General features: G+C 43.1%; 1 long non-coding RNA gene across 1 annotated transcript in view; it reads right to left on the bottom strand.

Annotated features, from left to right (window-relative positions):
• LOC139080971 (uncharacterized) overlaps positions 1-22755 on the bottom strand; it is a 34696-nt gene extending 11941 nt beyond the window's left edge. Inside the window, exon 1 of the long non-coding RNA XR_011535860.1 lies at positions 22447-22755. This is a non-coding gene — a long non-coding RNA (uncharacterized lncRNA). The remainder of the gene's footprint in view (positions 1-22446) is intronic.
• Between the last annotated feature and the right edge of the window lie 4172 nt (positions 22756-26927).

Below are 26927 nucleotides of genomic sequence, written 5' to 3'. Positions count from 1 at the left end.
CCTGCTTGGTGGAGTGTGGCCTGTTGGAGGAGAGCCTGGCTGGAATGATTACTGTGTTATTTTTCTTCGACCTGGAAAAAAGCATGCCTTTTCAAGAGGAACTAAAGAGGGGAAATCTTTTGTGATTGCAAAATCTTAAAAGGGCATTGTGTGCCCTTCTTAACCAGACAGATTGAGTTATTGCTTGAGCTATGTTGCATAAAATTAATGAAAATAGAGATATACATGGACAAGAATTTACTAGGCGTATGTATATTTTTCATAAACAAAGAGAAATAATTAGTTTGAAGAACAGGCTGTGGTTGGCTACACCAAGGGACTTTTCGAGTCCACCAGGGTTGCTTTGTAGATTAAATACAAAGCTGTTGTAAAATGAGTAAGCACAAAACTTTGTATCAGATAGAAAGACTAATGGGGCCAGTGTTGGCCCTGGGCTGGAGAGAACAAATCCGAAGGGCCAACTCAGCCCCTTTAAAGGTCCCATAGCAGAGGGGCCTCTGGTTGTGTCCATTTCTCTCCACTGAGTCCTTGGCTTTTGCAGCAATGCTTCTGGTTGTCATAGCAACCACCCCATCATCACGTTTCTCCTTCTATAGTGACTTCCTAGCCTGTGGAATGATCGATCTAGATATTGAACGGACTACCCAGCTCAGTCATTAAAAACTAACTAATAGGTTTTAACTATTTCAGTGAGTTTCATGACTGATGTGAACAAATCTGGCAGCGATTGGCTTGATTGTTTAGTTATCAATCTGAGGGTGGTCAAAGAACCAGGGAAAGGGCCCCAGAGATTGGCTAGTCCAACTTCTTCTTTTTCCAGAACTGAGGCCCAGAGGGGAAAAATTACACCCCAGTCACCGGGCTAGTATGTGGTAGCACCAAAATGAGACCCCAGGTCAGAGTTCTGCACTTCTCTTTACCATCTGGTCAACCCGTAGCGCCTACTCTTTATTCACAGAAGTAAAACAAAGCTATTTTTTAAAATTCTGCTTTTTCCAAACAGAAGTTAATCCCCCAAAGACGTATCTTAATTAAGGTAACATAAGAAAAATAGCGGCAATAACTGTAAAAATGATGCAAGATAAATACGGGCATTCTTTGCAGCTTAATTTATTATGACTTTAAAAGGATTGCCAGAGCTCGCTTTGCTTCTGTGAAACATAGTGTTTTTTTGCAATTCCCCTCAGTTATAAATGAATACAGGCCATTAGGGATGAAGCTAATAGTGGATGAAGACTATCTCAGAGGGAATACACAGCACCTGAGAAAATGAACAGCTGTGGTATATGGACTCCCAAGTAGTCCTACAAATGACACAACTTGTCACAAAACTAGTCCCCACGGAGGCATATTAATTTCTAATAAATAAACCCAGCCACATTTTAAAATTTTGCTTTCCTCTATAAGCACGTTCCCATGTTGCTCTACCCGGAGTTTTGGTATAGGTATCTGGATGCTATGTAGGCCCATTTTAAGCCAACCTGCGTGAATGCTCTATGCTGACACTTGGCTCTTCCCTCTTGGAAAGTCAAAATTCACAGCTGAGATTATGTGCTAATGAGAAGAAAAGCTAACATATTTGCAGGCTGGTTAGCCATTGTCAGCATGCCCCAAAGTTTCCCTTTCAGAAATAGAAGAAAGCCTCAGAATCTTTCTAATTCCCAATGCAACAAAGTAAAATCTAGGGAGCTTTAGGAGAAATAAGGATTAGATGAAACAATGTATCAGAAAGTTTTTTTCCCCCTCATACAGTTACACAATGTTGCTGAGAGAGGCTTGAGCGAGCTTACCAACTCACTGAGGGAGGCTGGAGACGAAAGACAAATCTCATGCCCCTATAGATTTCTGGTTAGAAATGTAGTCGCTTTGAAACTGACAAACCAAGGCTGAATCTTACACTTATGGTGGCCTTACGGACTCAGAATAGCAAAGTGCTATGTCTGAGGACTGAGGATGTGTGCTGTTTTTCTGTGAACTGAACTGATCTCCAGGCAAGCCCTACCTGGGTGAGCTGCTGACTTCAAAGCCTCCCATCCCCCACCCCACCCCCACCCCCAGCATAGCCTCACTCTTCCTTAGTACTTTTGCTCAGGAGACTTAAATGTCCAGCCCTGCCTTTCCTCACCCAGGAAAATAAATGTAGCCTCTCTGTGTGTGAATAATAATAAAACCCCACAATAAATTAATGCAGAAGAATGAGCGTGCGTCTGGGGTTAGGGATTTTGATTTATTGCGGCAGCTCTGGGCTCCCAAACAGCCCTGGCTGCCAACTCTCTCTCTTTCTCTCTCTCCATTCTCTCTCTCTCTCTCTCTCTCTCTCACACACACACACACACACACACAAAAGGCCAAAGAGAAGTACTAAATGATTGCCAGTAGATGGGCCTTTGGAGAAGAGCATTGTGCTGGCTAGGCAGCTGTGGGTATCATATCAAACAGGGTGATCATCTGGGCTGCCCAGAGTCTCTGAGCATGAAGGGAACTGCCATCTGGAATACCTTCCATTGAATGGAAGGTTAGTTTGATTTTTCTCACTTTATTTCAGCAAGGGAACAAACATGATAAACCATAGTAATGGCCCAAAGTACTAAGTTCAGTCCAATCCAGAGATGAGGCTGATGTAGGACAGAAACAAAGCATACAATTGGCTACTATAAATTAGTTTTTTCCTTAAAAAATGTCAATGTCTCCCTGAAGGGATCTGCCTCTTATCAGAACAACTGTGACAGCTTTCAGAAAATGGAATCAGGACATAAGTAAGCTAGCAAGTCACCATCTGTGACCTGGAGAAACACAGGATTGGTGTCTTCACGGGCAATTCAACGTAGAGTATGGTTTTCTCTAAGTGAGAGGAAGAATAGGTAAGAAGGAGTCTGTGTGAAGGAGGTTGGCTATTATAGGAGCAATGGTTGAAATAAGAAGCAGTCTTGACTGATTGTTGATGTCCTTCTATTAATTGAGAGGATATAATATATGGGATTCAATATACCCATGGTCTACCCCCGGAACAATGACTACTGCAGTTTTGTAGTTTTATTCTCTTCATTCCCAGAACCAAGCACATGGGAGACTGACGAATGTGTGTTGAATGAATGGGTCCTTGAGTTGAAAGGGAACTCAGAGATCACCCACCTAGGCCCCCACCTCCTTATTTCAGAGAAGAGGAGACCAAGATATATATGTTCGGGAGAGGTGGTTTATCAACTCAGTCAAAGCCACCCTTGGGGCCGGCCTGGTGGCACAGTGATTAAGTGCACACGTTCTACTTCGGCGGTTTGCCAGTTGGGATCCCGGGTGCAGACATGGCCCCGCTTGGCAAGCCATGCTGTGGTAGGCGTCCCACATATAAAGTAGAGGAAGATGGGCACGGATGTTAGCTCAGGGCCAGTCTTCCTCAGCAAAAAGAGGAAGATTGGCAGCAGATGTTAGCTCAGGGCTAATCTTCCTCAAAGAAAAAAAAAGCCACCCAAGTGGTGAGGGGCAAAACTGAGACCAGAACCAGTTCACCTGATTGTCTACCCAGTGCTCTTTCTACCACCTCATAATGCCTTAGCCACCAACTTCTGTCATCCGTTTCAAGCCTGCTTGCTTTAGCTTTGCTGAAATTAGTTTTATGTCTTTTGTTTCCTTGCTATCTCGAATTTCATGGTTCGTAATAGTCACCAATGAAACAAGATTCAAGCTTTATCTGGATGAAAGATGCATACCCAGATAGGAACATGTTCCATTTCAGACATTCTCTGTGAAACAGCCTGGGCATGCTCAGCATGCCTGATGACTTGCTACCTGCAAACTAGACACCATAGCTGTGAGTTTCTTTATGACAGGCTATAATTTATACTCTTGGTTGGAAGATACTTTTGATGCCAGTCAATCTTGGGACCCATTAACATGCTCAATGCAATAGGGAACAGAAAGACATAACCCCGTCCTTCAAGCAGCTTATAAGGTTATTGGTAAGACAAAACTAGCACACATGAAATAATGCTAAATTGTGTAGCAGGAAAGAGGAGAAAGAACCAGTACCTGCTGAACCCAAAGTTTTTACACATATTATCTCATTTATTCCTCACAATAGTGCGGATGAGGTGGTTGTGTTTATCCTGATTTTAAAGATGAGGAAATGGAAGCTCAGAGAGGTGAGATAGCGTCCCTAAGTTCCCCCAGCTAGTAAGTGGTGGAGCTGGAATTCAAGTACAGGCAGTCTCACCCTGGAGTCTAGGCAAGCTTCAGCACACCACATTGCCTTCTAGAGCTTTGCAGCGCAGGCCACCTGAGTTGGGGATTACCAGAGGGGAGGGAGGTCTCTGAGATTTACAGTATTAGACCCAGGAAAGGATTCTGAAAACAGGTGGGATCCAAGTTGGTTCCCAATATGGATAAGCAGAGGAGAGAATACCAGGTGAAGAAGCAAAATGGGTAAAGGCCATTTGTCCAGAGGGACACTCAAGAACTTCATAATGCTTTCTATTTCTTGGGCACATGCTGAGCTGTTCTGTGCATCATCTCACTTAATTCCCCCCACAACCATAGGAATTATCCAAGGGCAAATTCTCAGTCTTCATATTACTTATTGGCAGCATTTGACCCAGTGGATCACTCCCTCCTCCTTGAAACACTCTTCTTGGCATCTAGGACACTTGGCTCTTGGACTTTTCATCCTGTCTCTGATCTCATTCTTCTTCATTTCCCTGACCTCTAATTAGTGGAGTGCCCCGGGCCTCAGTTCTTGGACCTCTTCTCTTTTCTATCTAAACTCACTCCTTTGGTGATCTTGTTTAATCTGAATAATTGTTTCAATATCATAACTATAAACGGTTGAAATATTATATCACAAATGCATACATGCACGCATAAAACTCCTAGAACTTCCAGGGCCAGTCAAGATGGAGTAAGCTCACTTGGTCTATCTCTTCCACTGATTACAACTGAAAACGCTGGACAGAATACACAAAGCAACTACCTGAGGACTCTAGAAATTAAACAATAGCAGGTGGATAGGGGAGGGCAGTCAAAATTTGAAGAATGACTAGTACCAGTGAGATTCCTGTTTCTTTTTTTCCTCTTCTGTCTCCTGACTTGATGTAGGGGCAGCCTGGAGGCCTCTGAGTCACAGAACTTTGAAGTAGGGGTGGGCACCCCAAGCTCCAACAGAAATCCCACTCCTTCTGGCCAGAGGACTGGGGAAAGGGACCCCTGAGACTTTTACAAAGGAATCCTCATTTTTTTCTTTTTCTGAGGCCAGCCCCAGTCGTGGATCTGCATTGCTGTGGTGACAATGTTGGTGGTGGTGCAGACACCTGAACCTTGTCTCTCTGACAAGTTCAGTGAAACTGGGAAAAGGGACCCCTTGTGTGGAGAGTGTTGGAGGAATCCCCATTATTTTTTTTTCTTGCTGCTTCACCCCACTGGGTAGCTCCAGTGACGCAGAACTGGATGACAATGTGGTAAGGGGAGGGAGGGCTGAAAGTCCGAGAACAAAATCCATTTTTCCAGCCAAAGGAATTGGGAAAAGGGGACCTTGGAAGCCAGAGAATGTTGAGAAAATCCCAGAGAGAAGAGAGCTGGAAAAGGGAATCCCTCTATTTCTGTGGATGAACTGACACGAGTCCTGGGCTCACCTCCCAGCTGTGCATGCGCAGCGCAGGCCCGAAAGAAGCGGAGGGAAATCTCTGAGACTGAGCTGTGATATAAATCACTCCCAAGTCTCAAACACACTCCTGAATGTCACATATATTAGGACAATAAAAATAAAGGCATTGAATCCTCAAATGATATTTGAACCACTGCCCACGGAAAGTGGGACAAAACTTGTGGTCTTAACTGTGTTGATTTCCTGCTAAAACAACAACAACACAATCTAGTGACATTCTATTCTCGAGGATTTTAACAGGACCCAGTCTCATAACAAAATTATCAATATATCCAGAAAGCAACCTAAAATTACTTAACATATGAAGAACCAGGAAAATCTGACCAATTCTCAAGGGAAAGGACAATAAAGAGATGCTAACACTGTGATGATCCAGAGGCTGGAATTAGCAAAGACTTTAAAACAGCTATCATAACTAGGTTCTGTGAAGGAAGGGTGAACATTCTTGAAATGAGTGGAAAGATAGAAACTCTCAAGAGAAAAATAGAAACTAGAAGAAAGAACTAAATTGAAATTTTAGGACTGAAAAATACATCTTAAATTTTAAAAAAATCAGTGGATAAGTTCAACAGCAGAATGGAGATGATGGAGAAAAAACGTGAGGGAATTTGAAAATAATTAGAAATTATCCAAACTGAAGAACTAAGAGAAAAGAGGATTAAAATTAAAAAAGAAAGTAGAGATTTAAAAAAAGAACGATGCTTCAACAAATGGTGCTGGAGCCAACTGAACACCCAATATGAAAAAAACACTGTACCTTGACACTCAAAGTGATTTCTGGACCTAAATGTAAAACATACACTTATAAGACTTTTAACAGAAGATAAAGAAGAATATCTTTGTGACCTTGAATTAGGCAATGAGTTCTTAGATATGAAACCGCAATCATGATCTGTAAAAGAAAAAAATGATAAACTGGACTTCATCAAAGTTTAAAACTTTTGCTCTGCCAAAAACACTTTTAAGAGAATAAAAAGACAAGCTACAGACTTGGAAAATATATTTACGAATCATTTATCTGACAAAGGACTTGTAAGCAGACTATATGAAGAATTTTCCATAGTCAAAAATATGAAAACAAATAACCTAATTAAAAATGGGCAAAGATTTTAATGGATACCTCACCAGAGAAGATGTTTGGATGGAAAATAAGTGCATGAAAAGACACTCAACATCATTAGTCATTGGAGAAAGGCGAATGAAAACCACAATGAAACACTATTACACACTTATTAGAATGGTTAAATAAAAATTAAAATTTGACATTGCCAGTGGAGACACAAAATGGTACAGCCACTTTGGAAAACAGTTTGGCAGTTTCTTATAAAGTTAAACACACACTTACTGTATGACCCAGCAATCCTATTTCTCATTATATACCCAAGAAAATGGAAAACTTTTGTTCACACAAAAAATCCATGAATGTTTATACCAGCTTTATGATAATTGCTAATAAGTGGAGACAATGCAGATGTCCTTCAATGGGTGAACAAACTATGGTACATCCATACAGTGGAATACCACTCAGCAATAAAAAGTAATGAACACAACATAGATGAATCTCAAATGCATTATGCTGAGCAAAAGAAACCAGATTCAAAATGCTACACTCTGTATAATTTTATTTACATGACATTCTGGAAAAGGCAAAACTGTAGAGATGGAGAACAGATCAGTGGTCATCAAGAGCTGGGGATGAGGTGTGGGTTTGATTACAAGGGAATGGCATGAGGGAATTCATTAAGATGATGGGACAGTTCTGTATCTTGATTGTGGCGGTGGTTACATGATTATGCATTTTTCTTTCTTTTTTGGTGAGGAAGATTGGCCCTAAGCTAATATCTGTTGCCAATCTTCCTCTTTTTGCTTGAGGAAGATTGTCACTGAGCTAACATCTGTGCCAATCTTCCTCTATTTTGTATGTGGGACGCCTCCACAGCATGGCTTGATGAGCAGTGTGTAGGCCCGTGCCTGGGATCCGAACCTGTGAACCCTGGGCTGCCAAAGTGGAGTGTGCAAATTTAACCACTACGCCATTCGTCCAGCACCTGATGATGAATTTTTCAAAACTCATAAAACTGCACCACACGAAGGAAGAATTTTGCTGTAAGTTAAAAAATAAATTTAAAAATTCTTCCAAATGTACATCTCCAGATCAGATATCTCAGTCATATACCTTCATATATGTCATATATGACTAATGAAGTCATATATGACCTTCAGTCATACACCTAACTAGCTGATATCTGCACTTGGATGTTTAATAAGCATCTTAAACCTAACCTGTCCTAAACCAAACTCCTGATCTTCCCCCCTAAAGGTGTCTCATCTACGGCCTTCCCCATCTCAGTTGACGGCAGCTCCATTCTTCTAGTTGCTCAGGCCAAAATGCTCGAAGCCGTTCTTCACCTCCCTCTTTATCTTATATCCCATATCCAATCTACTATAGCTCCAGTTGCCTCTATCTCTCAAGAACATATTCAGAATCTCATTACTTCCACTTCTCTCAACCTGGTCTAAGCCATCATCATTTTGCAATGACATTCTCACTAGGCTCACTGCTTGTGCTGGGTATGGCCATGCACCACCCAGCTGCCTCTTCCAGGAAGGACTTGTTGCCCAGCTGTGGGAAGCGCCGTCAGCAGAGAGCCTTCAGCTGTTAACTCCTTCAGAGCTTCAGCTGCAGAGAGCCCCATCATTCCCTCCACTCCAAACACACAGGTCTCCTTGCTCTTTCCCAATCAGACAGGTAAAAGACCTTTCTCAGAGCCTTTGCACCTGCTGTTCTCTCTGCTTAACCACTCTTCCCTTAGATACCCTCTGTATAAGTCTCCTTGGGCTGCCATGAAAAACACTACAAACTTGGTGGCTTAAAACGAAAGAAATTGATTCTCTCATAGTTCTAGAAGACAGAAGTCCGAAATCCAGGTGTCACAGGGCCATGCTTCCTCTGAAACCTCTATGAGAGAATCCTTCCTTGCCTCTTCTAGCTGCTGGTGGGTCCGGGCATTTCTTGGCTTGTGGCTGCATCACTCTAGTCTCTGCCCCCACCTTCACATGGCCTTCTCCTCTGTGTCTGTCTTCTCATCTCTCTGTTGTAAGGACACGTGCTATTGGATGTAGGGCCCACCCAGATAATTCAGGGTGATCTCATCTCAAGATCTTTAACTTATTCACCTCTGCAAAGACTCTTTCCAAATAAAGTCACATGCAGAGGTTCCAGGGATTAGAAAATGAACATAACCTTTTGGGGGGCCACCATTCACCCACTACACCGTCTTAGCTCACTCCTTCACTTCCTTCAAACCTTACCTCAGAAGATGCCATCTCAATGTGCGACCTTCCCCCACTATCCTACTTAAAATGGAAACGGCCTTATCCCACCCCCTTCCCTGCTTGTTATCTTCATCGCACTCATCACCATCCGACGTGCTGTATGTTTTACTTATTTATTCTTTATCATTACAAGAAGTCTGCCTCCCCATTGGAATCAGCAGGTGGTTTTTCTACGGTGTTGCCCGCTGTATCCCCATCCCCTAGAACAGTGCCTGGTGCAGTCTTGATGTTGGATGAGTCATTTCCCCCATTTTACGAATGCTTAAGCTGGCATAGAGAGGTTAAGAACCTTGCCCAAGTGTGGCATTCAAAGCAAAGTTTCTTACACCAAAACCCATGCTCCTAATGTGGTAAAAAGCCATCTGGACCAGGACAATTCCCTGGGGTGACAATGGCCTCTAGGGACATCTACTGTCTCAGGGTTGAGGAAACATTGAATTGACTTCTTGCCCTTAGATTATCTGGAACACACGAGACACTTCCCTCATTTAAAGGTCTTCTTCTGCTCTCAATTTCTCTCAATAGCATTCCTTGTTAAAGAAGTTTTCCCTTTAACCAGCCTAAATCTTTCATGCTGCAGTGGAGGTTCATTTCTTCTCTCCTGAGTGTGGAGAGAGAGCAGCTGCTCTCCAGGGCCCTTGCATTTGGAGATTATTATCAACTTGCCCTGTGGGCATTGCTGGTCCAGACAAAACATGCCAGACAAGTTCCTTTAGCTTTTTCCAGAAATCTCATTTTATTGTTTCCCTCCCTCTCCCTTCTCCCCTTCCCTGCAATGGGTTTCTGATAAAACGCAGGATGAGATTTTTGGCTTGTAGCATGCTCTGCCCTTAGGTGATGTTCTATAAATAATGAATGGAACAGAATAACATTTTTTAAAATGCATGTTTTGGCACAAATTCAATTAGTGGTGTTGGCACTTTCTAACCTAGCAAATAAATGCATTTTCCCTGGCAACCAATGCTGGGCTCCAGCTATTAATGCTTATTTTCTGGGAGTCATATTTGCAAACTGTACTTTCATAAACAAGAGAGAGTGCTCAGAGGGAAAGGGAAGAGGCAGGTAATAGTCCCACCCAATTCACAGCCAGAGAGACTGAGGTGCGAAGGGGCTGTGCCCCTCCAGGATGGGCAGGCAGCCTGGGCTCCCCATACTGGGTCACACTGATTCATGGAGCTCCAGAGGCCAAAGGCATTTGCTCATTCCATCGTGCAAGCTGCTCTGGAAATCAAGCCCAGATAAAATCCAAGCTGATGTTTGGATGGACAGTATTCTGTGCTCTGTCAGCCAGATTCTCAGCCTATGAAGCTTTGTGGCAATATATGTGGAGCCTCATCTCAGGCTAGTTGATGGGAATTTCTATAATAAGGGAAGCTGAAGCCAAATTCTCAACCAATATAACTCTGTGAATTCCCATAGTATTACGTAAGTTGAGAATCTGGCCTATGTATACATGCGTGTATATAACTCAGATTATTTTATGAGGTCAATCATAAAGATGACCATAAAAGTAGAGATGACCATAAAAGTCTCTTCAGTACATTACTATTTTTTGGAGGAGTCATGGTCTTAGACTGGGATTCCATAGTGGAATAAATGGGAAATTATATGTACGTCTGTGTGTATCTGTATATGTGTGTATGTATAATATATAATATATATATGTGTGTGTGTATATATTACACACACATATACATACACATATGCTGGATTCTGGATAAGGAAACTCCATGTTATTCAAATCCACTGGGTGCAGTTGTGATTTTGTTTTATTTTATTTTGTTTCTGTCTTTCCAGGAAGTTTTGTTTTCCTCCATTTTTTGTTTGATTGAAGTATGGTGACCCCATTTTTGGACAGTTCTAATCAACCCTGGACAGATGAGCTCTGTAAATTGTTCAGAAAGCGCTTGAGAATTCCGTTCAGGAAGTTCCAAACGCTAGAGCAATTTAGAGTTGGCTGTCGGTGCCTCCCCCAGTGCAGGTGGCTTTTATCTTTATTATGGATTGTTCAATGAAACATTTTGGTCATTTGAGTTTATTTTCAATGTAACATTTAAACCTGTAAAGAATAAATCCCATATGTGCAAGAGGGAATAACAGCAAAAAAGGAGACATGGAAACTTTCACCTTCTCCCTGCAGCCATTGGTTCAGGGCCAGCCTGGGTCTGCACTGGCAGAACATATCAGCCTTTCAGTGATTGCCATTTCTTGTGCTGTGTAAAAAAGGTTGGTGGTCTTGGTTGGGTGGGTCTGTGTGGGTAACTGCCTACCTCACTGGCCTGAGACCAAAAGTTGACACTGACTCCGTGGCACAAAAGCTAAAGAGTGGTTAGACTCAGTGAAGAGTGTCTCCCATGCCCCTGGGTCGAGGCTGATGTGAGGCATTCTTAGTCTTTGATGACTCTTCACTGCCTCCTCTCATCTGACTGTATAGGCTGGTTTTCTTCTGCGGGATGTGGGTGGTGTCACTCCTCTATAATTTCAAACTTCTCTCTCATTTCAAAGGCATCCAATTCTGCCAATTACTAGCAAATCCTACATTCTCCAGGCCTCAACTTGGGCTCTGATCTGAAAGAGGGAGTCCAAGTCTTAAGGAGGCCACAGGCTGACAAGGAAGGAGAAGGCCAAGGACATGCCTGGCTCATGACATCCTGGAGCTGAGCAGCAATGAGGTGCAGTGAGCTATGGCTTGGAGGACAGGGAGGGGACCCAGCAGAGAGGGGATAGCCAGGGATTAAGACCTTGAAAGATGAGTACGACTTTGTCAGGAAGTGGTAGTGAGGGTGAGGGAGAATGTTCCAGCCTGAGGAAACCCGAGGTGCAAAAGCACAAAATAGTCAAATACGCATATGGTTTTGGGAACCCCTTCAGTACCTCCCTTAGATATTATGCTAAAGGGCAAACATGGCAACATGCCTACAAAGCCCTTCACTTGGCTGGCCTCTCCGCCTCTGAGATTCTTCTTTCATTGTTCCCTTTCCTTTACCTTCTCTCCAAACACTCTTAAGTCCATGGGCCAAACCTTCTCATATTCCTGCATATTTGCATTTGCTACCTTAGTCACCTTTTTCCTGCTCCTTTTTCTGGCTAACTCTCTCATCCTTTAGAACACCTGCTAAGTTTTTGCAGGATCCCCTCCCTGACTCTTTCTCTCCTTCCCAGAGGCCACACTTGATGTCCCTCATGATATTCTCATGGCCCTTTGTACACAGCTCCACATTACTGTCATTGCTGAGCCCCTGGCGGCAGAGACTGGGCCTCTCAGCTCTGTGTCCAAAGCACCTAACATGCTACCTAGTGTTGGGAAGGAAAAACTTTTCCCCTACCCTCTTATGTTCAGCCTGCAAACTAAACTGGCAAAAGACAGATTAGCAAGAGAACCCCCCCCCCCCAGATTTAATTAAATGCCTATGCTCAGGAGTTCACAAAGAAGTGTGATTCAAGGAGGTGGTTAGAATTTTTATATACCACCTTAGTAGGAAATGGGAAGGGGCACAGGGGCACTTCTGGGAGAACAAATGACTTTTAGGAATAACAAATGGATATCTAAGAGAGTAGATGGGTGATATGAATGTTTTATGACAATGTCTGTTTAAGAGATTTCTCATCCAGATGATGACTTCTCCTCTTCAGTGATAAGAGTCAGTCTTTCGTGGTTGTGAAACTCCTGGGAGGGGATTTATGACAGTTAAATTGTTTTGGGAGGCTTTGCTTTTAGGAAGATAAGAGGAAATTTAGCAAAAGTCTCTTCCTGCAGCTGTTAACTCTCAAATGTCTTCAGCTCAAACTAATTCTTATGCCACTGTGGCATATTCTGAACCCCTTCACTAGTACATGGTAGATGCTGCAAAAACATTTGGTGAACAAACAAAGTATTCCAAACTTGCTCCTTTTCCAGTGTTCTCTCTCTTATTAAAAAGCACCATCATTGGCTAGTTGCCCAAGCCATAAACCTAGGAGTGAGCTTTGATTTCTCTCTTGTGCCACATCCAATCCATTAGCCGTTCTTGTCAGCTCTACTTCCAGGACATATCATGAGTTTATCCACTCCTTCATCTCCACTACTGTCCTTTCCCCTCAAAAGCCATCTCGTTTTCCTGGACAAATGCAGGAGCCTCTTAATGTGTCTCTCCTGACTTCCACACTTGTCCCTGCATAATCAACTGCCCACACAGGAGCCAGAGTGACCTTTCTAAAGGGCAAATCTGCACATGTCTGTCTTAGCCCCAGATTCCCCCAGAAAAGAGAGTCTGAGGTAAAGCTCACGTGGTACTATGATATTAGTGTATGAAATCCCAGGAAGCTGGAGTGGGGGGACAAAGGAAGTGAGGTAGGAAAGGATGACAAGCCAATGGAAGGTGTATTACTGAGCTGGCCACTCTTTGGTATGAAGTGAAATCGATTGCTTGAGCTTATGGGCTGGTTTCTAAGAAGTCATATAAAGATTGCATCTCAAGACAGTCTGTCCAAGGGGAGGAAGGAGCAGGAATCTACCGACTCCTGTCTCCTGTGGGTCAAAGACATCAATTCCCCATGAGACATCAACTCTCTTCGTTTACAGGTTGCATGTGTACAGGCTCTATACATGCCTCCTTGTCAATGGGGAAAGTCCTGAGAGGAGGTGAAAGGCACATGGAGGAGGCATGAGGTGAGATGATGTTGCATTGTGACTACATGAAGTTAATCACAGAGCTCATACAAACAAAGCTGATCTCCAATGTAGCCAGGGCAGACAAACTAGCCAAGGGCCCAGTCAACAGGTGAGGCTGAGAAGATTTTAAGTGATGTTTGAGAGGTGTTGGATATAATGCCACTCTCCTTCCTTAAACCCTCCAGTGGCTTCCTATTTATTTCATCTAACACGTCTAGGCTACAAGACTCCTGCTTATTCCCCAACTCATCTCCTCCTATCCCCTCTTCAGACATCTCCTTCAGCCACACTGAGCTTCTTGCTGTTTCTTGAATATATAAACCTTGTTTTTGCCCTAGGGGCTTCGTGTTTACTGGTCTCGCTCCCTGAAAAACCCTCCTCTCAGATTCACACAGCTGCTGTCTACTTGTTGTGGAAAAGGCACTCCAAAAGTCCCCTCCTTAGAGAGCTCTTCCCTGATGACCTATCCTCTCCCAGCCACTCTCCAACAGATCACCTGGTTTTATTTTCCACATAGCACTTATCTTCATCTGTACCTACTCCAGTCATTCCTTTGCTTGCATATTGTCTTTCTCCCATGACTAGAATGTAAACACCATGCAGGCTTAGAACTGGCTGGTAGAAGGTTCTGAATGCCGGGCTCAGGAGGAAAATGGACCCATTCTTATCTCAGCTGAGGACTGGGCCTCCTGAGGCTTCCAGGTGATGATTGACAAATCAGATATAGTCATTGGAGACAAAAAGAGAAAGCTAGAAGAGATCCACTCCCCAGTCCACGATGGCACCTTTATTTCCTTAATAATGTTAATTTCTGATTTTCGTTCCCTCTCCTCCCCATTTAGAATCCTTTGGCAGTCTCCCATTGCCTCCAGGATAAATTCACCAACACTCAGGATTTTGTAGAAGATTCTCCTTGATCTGAGCTCTGGCAACCTAGTCTCTGAGCTCTTCATCTCCCTGCTTTCTTCCCTACTTGTTCTTTCACAGGAATGCTGAAGATGGATAAGCAGGTTGTACACAGCACCATTCCAGAGGGATGTGACATTCCCTCGAGCTCAGAGTGCACAACCTGACCCAGGCAGCTCTGCCCTGCCCTGCCCTTGTTAGCAGCTCTCCGAAACACCCTGCTTGCTCTTGTCTCCAGGGCCCTCGTCCTTCCTATTCACTCTGCCTGAAAGGCAGAGTTCATAATGTCTGCCTACCTAAAACCAGTCACCTCCTCCAGGAAGCCTTCCCCCCTCCTCTGTGCCCACATAGCATCCTGTGGCATTCTGATCTCAATGCTCATCCCACTGTGCTGTAACTGGATCAGTTGGTCTTTGTCCTCCTCTAGTGTGGTAGATTGTATAAAAAATGGCCACAACATGTGGTATATCCATAAAATGGAATATTATTCAGCCTTAACAGGGAAGGAAATGTGGACACATGCTACAACATGGGTGAACCTTGAGGTCATTATGCTAAGTGAAATAGGCCAGACACAAAAAGGAAAATGCTGTATGATTCCACTTATATGAGGTCCCTAGAGTAGTCAAATTCACAGAGACAGAAAGTAGAATGGTGGTTTGCCAGGGGCTGAGGGAAGGAAGAATGAAGAGTTAGTGTTTAACTGGTACAGAATTCCAGTTTTGCAAGATGGAAAGAGTCCTGGAGATTGGTTGCACAACAACATGAATGTAACTAATGCCACTGAACTGAACACTTAAAAATGGTTACGATGGTAAATGTTATGCTATGTGTATTTTACCACGATCAAAAAGTTTTTAAATGGCTATAAGAATATGTTGTATGCACATATGTTCTTGTCAATCCACCATCAAGTGATGGAGTCTGTTTCTACTCCCCTTGAATCTGGGAAGGTCAATGTGGCTGCCTTGATAAATAGAATGTGGGAGAAGTGCTGCTACGTGGCTTTCTGAAAGAACACAGCTTCTGCCTGACTTTCTTGGGAAATGGGCCTTGGGATTCTGGATCCATCATACAAGAAGTACGGCTACCCAGAGGCCATGATACTAGAGAGGCTGCATGGAGAGATCATATAGAGATAGAGAGAGATGTCTGAGGAGCAACAGCTGTCCCAACCCCCAGCTATTTGAGTCTTCCTGGCATCAACTGCCAGATGTGTGAGTGAGTGAGCCTTAGATGGTTCTAGGCCCCAGCCTTCCAGTTTCTCCAGCTAATGAGTAGAGTAGATATGAGTTGTCTCCTTTAAGCCCCACCCATGTTAGAGATTTGTGAGCAAAATAAATGTTTTCTGGATGACCAATTTGTCCTGGCTTGCCTGAGTCTTTCCTGGCTTTTGCGCTGAAAATCCTGCATCCCAGAATTCCCTTCAGTCCTGGGCAAACCAGGATGGTTGGTGTTACGGGCTGAGTTGTATCCCCCCAAATTCGTATGTTGAAGATCTAAGCCCCAGAACCTCAGAATGTGACTGTATTTGGAAATAGGACCTTTAAAGAGGTGATTAAGGTACAATAAAGTCATTAGGGCGGGCCCTAATCCAATGTGACTGGTGTCCTTATAAGAAGAGGAGATTGGGATATACACAGCACACAGACTGAGGAGTGACTGTGTGAGGCCACAGTGGGAAGGCAGCCATTTGCAAGCCAAGGAGAGGGGTTCAGAAGAAACCAATACTGCTGACATCTTGATCTCAGACTTTTAGTCTCCAGAATTGTGAGAAAATAAACTTCTGTTGTTTAAGCCACCTGGTCTGTGGTATTTGTTATGGCAGCCCTAGCAAACTGATATAGTTGGCCACTGTTACAGACTAAATGTTTGAGTCCCCCTCCCCAGTTCATATGTTGAAGCCCTAACCCCTAATGTGATGGTATTTGGACCTGGGGCCTTTGGGAGGTGATTAGTTTTAGATGAGATCATGAGGGTGGAGCCCTTATGGTGGGATTGGTGTCCTAATAAGAAGAGGAAGAGGGAGAGAGATTTCTCTCTCCAGGCACACACAGAGGAAAAGTCATGTGAAGACACAGGGAGAAGATGGCCATCTGAAAGCCAGGAAGAGGGTTCTCACCAGGAACCAAATCTGCCCGCACTTTGATCTTGGACTTCCAGCTTGTAAAACTGTGAGAAATAAATGTCTGTTTAAGACATAGAGTCTGCAGTATTTGTTATAGCAGCCCGAGCTAACTAAGACAGTCAGCTTGGTTGTTCTCATTTTGAAACCCTAAGTTTTGGAGTGGTTTCTTATGTAGCAGCCAATAACCAGGCCAACTTGATGATGGACTCCTTGAAGTCAGAGGTCATATCTTTCATTTTTATATTCCTAGCACTTCGCTTCATACATAAATATTCTTTTTTTTTTCAAATGCAGAATGACTGGCTGAACAACTGACTACACTGGGGTGGGAGGCAATCACTTTCCCAAATGGGCTGCACCTTAGGTGAATTATATAACTGGGTTTGAGAATGTCTGAGTACATAAAGCTATGTGGCAGAATGATTGCCTTTAGCAGGTTAACCCCATCCTTTTCCTCCTGGCAAGCACAGACAGTATGATTGCTTCTACCTTTGCAATTGCTCAGTGGCCCAAATGTGGTTACCAATCAGACCTTTTGCTTATTTCATCTCCCACCTGGCAGGGGCTATCGGAATATATAAAAATCATCCTGGCTTACATCTGCTTCCCCAATCATCACTGGCTGGGATTTCAGACCATTATCTGTCTGCAATGATGTCTCTCTTCTCTCAATAGTGTCCAGATTTATTGAATTTGAAAGGCTTGGATTCTTCTTGCTAAGGATGAACCTCCCGGGTTTACAACTCCTCACCCAGGTCTCGATCTGAAGTCACCAACAGCTGCTCAGCATATACTATTTAGGCTGCAGGTGTACTCTGCTAGTAGAATAAATACCCTGTTCACATGTGCGTGACATCTAGAATATTACCCAGATGTTGGGACAAATACAGTGGTATCATCTGTGGGAAAAACATATTAGCTGCTGGGATGGGCAGCGGCCCGTGACAGAGATGATGTGCAGCCTAGAGTGAGACATGCTGGGGTGATGAATGTCGAAAGGCCACACCAGTGGGTCCCACTCTCAAGCTGCAGCCTGAGTCTGTCATTGCTGCAAGATTGTTGATTTAGGGATAAACAATCTATATTTCAAAAAAAATCCCACAGCTTTCTGCCCAGTTTGGAGCTGGACTCTGTTTGCAGTCTCAGGAGGTTGATAGTAAAGTTCTTCTGGTCCCAGCAGAAAGGCCGTGAGACACCATGTCCCCTCACTTCTGTGCTGTCTGCTTATAGCCTGTGAATGACTACCTGAGCAGAGGGTGACAGGGGCGTGGAGGGGACAGTGACAAGGACAAGAGGGGCCTTCTGGGACTTGCCCACCTCCTAACTCAGCAGTGTTATGTCAAGGCCCCCTAATCTCCCAGCTTGGGAGTGAGGAGGCAGCGGCAGAGAAAGAGAAGATAATTTTTAAATTTTAAATAGTTTATTGAAGTATAATAGACAAACAGAAAAGTACATGAATTATAAATGTACAGCTTGATAAATTTTCTTAAACTGAACACACTCACATAAACAGTACCCAGACCAAGCCAGAAAGTGTGACCTGCAGCACTCCAGAAGCCCTCTCATGCTCCCCACTCACTATTGCCATCTCCAAGGGTGACTTTTACCTGACATCTAACAGATCAATAATTTGCCCTGTTCTGGGGACCTTATATAAATTCAACCATCAATATATACCCTCTTTTTGGTCTCACTTCTATTGCTCGACATTATATCTGTGAAATTCAGTAAAATGTTGTGTGAAGTTATAGACCATTCTCATGGATGTATAGTATTCCTTTGTGTGAATACATCACAATTTATTTATCCATCCTGCTGTTGATGGGCATTTGGGTAGTTCCTAGTTTTGACTATTGCAGAGAGTGCTGCTATGAACATTCTAGTACTTATCTTTTGGTAACATAAGTACACATTTCTGTTGGATGTAGAGCTAGGAGTAGACTTGCCGGATCGGAGGGAAGGGGGCAGTAGGTTGTGGCTGTTCTAATTGATTCAGGAGAAGTTTGGTTGAAAGAAGTGGGAACATGGATGTTCATTATTTTGGGCTTTTGTCATCCCATGCTTAGTCCAAGGAAATTCCAAGAGGAGAAGAGGAGAAAGTGTGGCCTTTCCCCCTTTACTTTACCTCTCAGTGCTTTCTCCTGCACACACACCCAAGCATGCACACATGGCCTTTGCTCTCACAAAATGAGCTGCAAAGATAAGTCTTCTTCTTGACATCTTTCAAGGGACTGACATAGGCCCTTTGCCCCCAAGTATGTCCTCCATTGGCCTGATGTCGATTTCTGAACTTCCTTGGTAAGACATGCTAATTGAATGACAAATAATTGTGGAAAAAATAACGTTCTAACTTGAAAGACCAAAGCAGGCTAGTTTGAGGTCAGGATCTGAGAACATGGGCTGGACACCAACACTGAGTCAGTTAAGCCAGGTGGTTGCAGGCTGGGGTAATTACCAGGTCAACACAGCACTGGACATCCAATTTGAGTGGGGGTCCCTGTCAGAGTCAAGATTTGTAGACAAATCTGAGATTAACCCTGGTACACATTGGAATCCCTTGGGACATGTCTAAAACACCTGAAGTGCAGGTCATACCCAGACCAATCAAATCAGACACTCTGGAGGTGAGTCCTGGGCATCAGCCTCCCGGGGGCTCTAGTGTGCAGCCAAGAGGTGATTTTGCTCCACAGGGTGAATTTCAACCCCCAGGGAATATTTGGCAATGTCTAGAGACATTTTTTGGTTGTCACAACTGAGGGCGGGTGCTACTGGCATCTGGTGGCTCGAGGCTAGTGATGCTGCTAAACATCCTACAGCACAGGACAGTCCCCCCACAACAAAGAATGATCCAGCCCCAAGTGGCAATCGTGCCTAAGTTGAGCAACCCTGCTCTAGACAAGTTCTCACAGAGAGTGGGACCCTGCATGACCTCTTTAAAAGTTTTAGGCTTTGTCCTGGCAGGCTCCCTTGAGCAAGATAATTGGACAATAAATTGTAGTTTTGGGCAAAGCAATTTCCCCTCTCTCTTGCCTTCTGGAAAGTGAAGATGACATCTCCTTTTCCTCTTCATCTCTCAAAAGAAGTAACCTGCATGAAAGGAGCTGGGAAAAATGAGATGGAAAAATTCACTTCCCTACCTGTGGCAATATCCAGCCTGTGTCAGAGCCTTGGAATAGAAACTGGGTGACATGCCATTGTCCTCAGCCCTAAGTTTGGGCCAGGCCCCACAACATGGAGAATTAAACATGATCCCCTTGAATCAAAATCTCCTTTTATATGAAAGTGGGTAAGTTTAAGATTTTTTCCTCACTGTACTGTAGGACTCATTTATGGCCTGCTGGTTGGGCTTTCATGTGATTATATCCTAGATGGAGAGAAAGTGAAGAAAGTCTTCACATAGCCTCATGAAATGCCTTGAAAATGATCTGGACTATCTTGGACAGCTTGACACCTCTGCCCCCAAATTTTGTAGCTTACACTCTCTGAATCACTCACCCACTGGAGATGCTGGCTTACAATAACATTTAAATGTGTCACATATTTATACTTTACACCCCAAGGAGCATGCTCCGTAAGAGTACGAATTCTGCCTTTTGGTTTTTGGATAACATTCCCCCCTCCCATATATCAGTTATACCCATGTCTAGCAGAGTGCTGTGCACGTTTTAGGAGCTCAGGAAATGATTGTGGAAGGAAAGAGAAAGAAATGGAGGAAGGGAGGAGGAAAGGAAAGACAGGAGGGAGGGAGGGAGTGAAGGAAGGAAGGAAGCAAGGAAAGAAGGAAGGAAGGAAAGAAGGAAGGAAGGAAAGAAGGAAGGAAGGAAGGAAAGGAAGGAAGGACAGGAAGGAAGGAGGGAGATGATGTGGGTGCTGAAATTTCTAAATCACTTAACTATAGTGATGTTATGACGTTCTACAAGGTGTCTGAACATCCAGAAAACGCAGGATAGGTTTACCAAGCAGTATGTTAGCTACATTTTCAAATGTTTCTAGACTTTCTGGACACTCTGGAATATATTCATTTATAAATTTATAAATATGTATTTATAAATATACTTTTCTGTTTTCAGACATTTTAGGCATTCTATAATATAGTTATTGTCATATATTTAATATATTATATATAACTTTTTTCAGATTAACTATTGGGCCCATTGCTTTAAATTTACTGGTATTTCACCTTAAGAGACTTCTGGCGTTTGAAGAAAAATGTAGGGAGCATATTTGAAATAGAAACTAACATATTGTTTAAATATACCTTTGTCCTGTAGGTTCTTGATTTTTGGAATACTCTGTGTTAAAGAATTAGAAAAAATGCATCCATTTATTTGGGTAATCAGTGGTGCCTTCAAGGTTCGGGGGGAGCTTGTTTTAAGGAGACCATCTGCTGGAACAGAGCTTCCATGGACCCCTGCATTGGAGCTACCTGGGGAGGCTTATTAAAACAGCATGTTTCTGGGCCCTACTCCAGACTTGCTAAAGCAGAGCCTTAGAATCTCCATTTTAAGCAAGCTTCCCTGGTGATTCTTGTGCACCCCAGAGTCACTGTGTTAAAAGCAACAGATTTTATAAGTCCCCAGTGCCACCACATGACATGTGCAGATGCATAGTGAGCAGCAAACTCAGTAAGTCCCCTTGTAACTAAGGCCAACAAATAAAAACAGCCAAGTGGAGAGAAATGCCATGGGCACTGGCAACAGCCAGCTCAGAGTCAGGAGCATCCTTTTGGGGCTGCTTTTATGAGAAGCGGGAATTTGCAGTTTGCTTCCTGGAGGAATTGCCTCGTAATAATAATAATATTAATAACAACAACAATAATAATAAAACAGTTAGCAGCCATTGAGTGTTTACTAAATGTTAAATGGTGTACTAAGCACATTACATGTACATCTATCTGATCCTCCCCATGACTCTAAAATGTAGGTACAATTATTATTTCCATTTTACAGATGAGGAAACTGAGGCACAGGAAAGCAATTAGCTTATCCAAGATCACACAGCCAGAAAGAAGCAGAGCTGTGACCTCACATTCAGGCAGGCCAACCTCAAAGCCCATAGGTGTGACCACTGAGCCTTGCACCAGACAATATTTGTTCTTCCGAGCCGAATGAAAGGCAAAATTTGCACTTATAAAGACAGTAATTTCTCCCTCCCACCCACCCAAGAAGAAGGGGAAGAGAAAGAGCGAGACAGAGAGAGAAGGCCAAAAGAAGACTGTCACGTACTTGACAGCTGGAGTTATAGTTAACAAAAATGGCTATGGAAGTTTCTAAGCTCATGGTGGTAAATATTTAAACATGAGAATTGCTGCAAGGTAAACCTCCTCTTTCTCCCCAGACCATCAGTAATAAAATCTGCTACACACACATGACTTTTGCATGAGTGGGTTGATTTTTGGATGTGTGTGAATACACCAGGAAGAATGGGGATGACCTATGTTGCACACACTGGGGAATCTGGAACAGGACAAATTCAGGAGATGGAAGAGCTTGTGACCAGCCATGACTGGGACTAACATTAACCACCCCATCCCTTTATCCCTAATCCCTCCTCAAGTACCCAGAGAGACTGGCAGAGGTTTGGGGTCCTCTGGACACATTGGATGCAGTTTGAACCAATGTTCTTTGAAACTCAAGGGCAAGGTTACCTTAGCTGACATCGTTGTTACACACACACAATTTCCTTTAAATTCATGATAAATCTGCAAGTTAGTCATTATTGTCATTTTACAGAAGAGGAAACTTAGTTGAAAATGGAGGTGAAAAAACTTACCTCAGGTGCCCCAGTTTTCAGTGGCTGAGCTGAGATTCGAAGCCAGGCCTCAGTGGGTCCAAAGCTCATGCTTCCCCTGCTATACCGGGTTCCACAGAAAGAAATGATGTGCCAAGTTCAAATCGTTCAACCCTTTGCTGAAGGCACTGCCCTTCCCAACTGCTGGCTTTGATATGGCTTTGATATGATAGTCTAGTGTGGAGTAGCTTTCGGTCTAAGGGTAGGTATTTATCTCTGTCTACAGTATTTCCTGATTGCTTGAGGCTGTTTCTTTTCTCTTCCTCCTCCTCCTCCTCTTTCTTTTTCTTCAATTCCAAAACCTATTCTGTTCCCTTCCATAAGCAAGCAAGCATGAGATATAGACAGCCTCATTTATTTTAACTATAAAGGAAGAGCCCTGAGAAGTTAATCAGACTGCCAGGAATCTGGAATTTGCTGATGAATGGACATTTGGCTCAGCATAGTAAATTCTCGGCTAATTGAAAGCAGATAACAAGAGTAATGCACCTACCTTGAAAAACATCACATTCCTAATAAATAATTGGAAATGGCAATCTTTTGACATATGAACTGAGGGGATAAAGTCTTAAATAAATTCCGGACTAATTCTTGTCACATATATTATATTGTATTTAGCAGTTGTGCTATATGAGAAGATTAAAAGCTATAAATCTCTTTGTAACACCATCTATGGCAGTGTTTTAAACCCAGAATATATATGAATGGGATTCTTAGAATGCCTCATAGAGCACTGATTTCCATGGATTTAATGTTGTGTGTGCGTGTGTGTGTGTATGTTGAGGGGCGTTGTTATTTCCCTCTCTCTTTATCTCAGCCCAGAGTCAGAGGAAACATATTTGAAAAGATCCAGGAGTCATTCCATTCGCCTGACTGCTACCACACAGTGCATCTTCTAGGAGGTTCTTGGTAACCCTAGTGTGATCCGTGGACCAAAAAAACATGGGCATCACCTGGGAAGTTGTTAGAAATGCAGAATTCCAGGCTTCATCCCAGACGTACTGAATCAGAATCTGCCTTTTAACAGAATCCTCAGGCAATTCACGTACCCATTAACCTCTGAGAAACGTTGCTCTAGTGTTCAACCCAGGACAATTCTAGATAACTTGGGCAGTAGCAGAGCCAACTGCATTCATCCAGGATTGATTTCACTCCAGGCTCTGCGATAAGCCTAAGGCTCAGGCTATGTACTCACATAGACCTTTATTTTCCTCCTGCCTAGTCCTGGGAGCTGGACTCTGCCTCCTGCCCAGGCCCCGCCTTGACACTGAGTTCCAGAAGCCAGGTTCTTGTCCTGCCTCCTCACTCCTACTTGCTAGTTCAGTCTCTCTCTGAGGCCCCAAACTGGGGCCCATTTCCTCTGGACTGAGAATTTCTCCCTAGCCGGGCCCCTCTTCAGCCTCCTGGGGCCTGTAGCCAGGCCCAGGGCTATCTCAGGCCCATGCACCTATGGGTCCTTTTCTGCTGCCAGCTTCCTTGGATGGTACCCACCTGCCTGCTTGGTGAGGCCAGGGTGCTGTGGTGGTGGGGAACCCACACGCAGGCTACGGTAGGAGGGAGCAGAAAATCTCTAACATCTGCCCTGCTCTGGAGTCCTCTTGGATCTCTGGATGGTGCAGACTTATGAAGATATCTGAAGTCAGTTACTTTTAAGAAAGGTGTTTTGGCCATCATTTCTTGAATACCTACTGTATGTTTAAGTACTCCACCAGAAGATTCTTAAATTATCTCAATCATTCTTCACAACAGCCAAATGAGATAGGCATTTTTATTGAGATATATTGTACAGTAAAATGCATAGACCTTAAGTGCACAGTTGAATTTTGATACATATATACACCTGTGTAACCCACACCACAGTCAAGATACAAACCATTTTTATCACCACAGAGAGTCACCTTGTGCCCCTTTTCAGTCACTTCTCCCCACCCCAGATGCTGCTACTATTCTATCTCCATAGATTCTTTTTGCCTGTTCCAAAAGTTTATATAAACGGAATCATAATGGTGTGATACTCTTTTGTGTCTGGCTTTTTTCGCTCTACACGAGGTCAGTGAGAGGCATCCATGTTGTTGTGTGTATCAGCAGCTCCTGGTGAGATAGTTTAATCCCCATGTTACCTGTGAGTAAACGGAAGATTCGAGAGATTAGCTAACTTGCCCTGGTATATAAGAAGGGCCAGGGCTGTTATTAGAACCCAGCTCAGTCCGATTTAAGAGCCATCTCAAATTCCCCTTCAGGTTGCATCATGCCAAATATTTTAGATTGTATTTTCCTAAATGAATTTCACTCCATTGGTCTCTGCATTTGGAGATATTCTTTAATTCTCACTGATGGCTGCCCTGTCCCGGCTTTTGTTAATGATTTTCTGTTTTCACCTGGTTAGGTTTGTGGTGTCCAGCGTTGAATGGGATCTTTAGAGGGGATTTCTTCTAGGCCTTCTTGGAAGGAAGTGTTCTCAGGTGACCACCTGGGTAGAGCCTGGGAGAGAGCAAAGGTAGAGCACCCCTCCTGGAGTCGCTCAGAGGTGAAACTGCCCTCATGAGGTGAGATTAGGGGATGTGATGGTTAATTTTATATGTCAACTTGACTGGATCATGGGGTTCCCAGATATTTGGCTAAACATTATTTCTCAGTGTGTCTGTGAGGGTGTTTCCAAAAGAGATTAGCATTTGAATCAATAGACTGAGTAAAGCAGATGGCCCTTCCCAATGTGAGTGGGCATCATCCAATCTGTTAAGGGTCTGAAAAGAACAAAAAGCTGGAGGAAGGGAGAATTTGCCCTTTCTGCCTCACTGAGCTGAGATGTTAGTCTTCTCCTTGCCCTCAAACTGGGACTCCTACCATCAATCCTGGTTCTCAGGCCTTCAGACCTGGACTGGAACCTATGCCATCAGTTCTTGTGGGTCTCTATGGCTTGACAACTGTGGATCTTGGGACTTCTGACTTATTAATCTCATCAGCTAATTTCATATAGTAAGTCTCTCTATCTATACCTATATCTATAGCTATAGATATACCTTCTATTTCCTATTGGTTCTGTTTCTCTGAAGAGCTATGACTACTATAGGGGATATTTGAACATCCTATTAGTTCTGCCCCAACCATTTTGCCAACATTTCCTGAGAAGAGAGGGCTTTTATCTGCCAGAAGAGAACCAAAATTCCCACCTTGTCTCCCTCACAGAGCTTGCAGGCTGATCAAATGGGAAAAGAATGCAAAAATGATTTATAAACTGTAAAGTGCTTTATAAAACTAAGCTGTTGTTTCAGTTCTTCGCTCTTGGGTTCTGGGTTTCTTCAAAGTGAAACTTAAGCCAAAAGGGTAAGTTAGAGCCAATCCCCCATCTGCAAAGAACAATTTGATTACAATACTGGAGCTATATGATTTTTTTTTCGCTCTTCCTTTTATGAATAGAAATATCTACATTTTATTGCTTTTAACTCCTGCAGGACTTCACCCCTGAGACATCCTAGCCAATTAGTTTGTTTCAGTGTTTCTTTGAACATTTAAAATGGAGAGGATAGAAACGAGAACATGTTAAAATTATTAAAGAATTAGTTGTACAAAAAATTGCTTTCTCACACCATTCCGGAGAAAGAAGAGAATAAAACAATCTGGAGTTTGGGTTGAGTAGAAGAAAACTTTCCTGATAATTATTTAATTAGAATGAATTTATATTAGGAACATGCTTGGCAGATTTTTTTCAATTTACAATAGTTGAACATCTCCAATAAGATTAAACCTATAATTTCCTTAGACACCATTATTAAATTATTCCTATTTTTCTTTTTGGGTATTGTCAAACTCCTAGTTTCTTTCCCTTTTCCTCACAGATTTTATAGTTAGCCTGTTCCATCATCTCTACAGCTTTTCATGTAGACTTCCTGAATTTTTAAATAGTAGAAATTAGAGGGGGATACTGTACAGCGAAAGGATTCTTTTAGACCCTGTATCCAATATTCCTACTTATATGGTCTTTCTTGACGCTTGATTAAATGACAGAGCTACTTAGCTAATATGTTTAGGTGTTAAGTCTGCAGGTGTTTTACTCATATGTGGCCATGGCTGTATTGAATTTTATTGTATCGTATCCTAGAAATTACCTTTGCTGATGTCCTGCCTCTTCCTTTCGCACTGTTCCCCAAGTTTTACTAGGGGCTTTCAATTCTGTAGTCCCCAGCTTCCAGGGCAGCTTCTTCCCTGGAATTCCCCATGCCAAGATGGTGTTATGTGTAAACATGTTGAACAGACTTCTTTTTCTGTCCCCCAGGCCACTGTTGGAAAGGCTAAAATGTAATTGATCCAAGACTGACCTTCAGGACCATCGTTCAAGTGTGAGGTTTCATACTACCTTCTCACTGGTGGTAGAGTATAGCTGTCAACAGTACTGCATTTATTGGCTGAGTTTTGGGCAAGCTATGTGGTCGCTCTTGATGGGCAATTTAGATGAGGATGCTCTA

This window comes from Equus przewalskii, chromosome X, assembly GCF_037783145.1.
Source record: "Equus przewalskii isolate Varuska chromosome X, EquPr2, whole genome shotgun sequence".
Classification (NCBI taxonomy): domain Eukaryota; kingdom Metazoa; phylum Chordata; class Mammalia; order Perissodactyla; family Equidae; genus Equus; species Equus przewalskii.
This window is presented reverse-complemented; position numbering and strand designations above follow the sequence as displayed.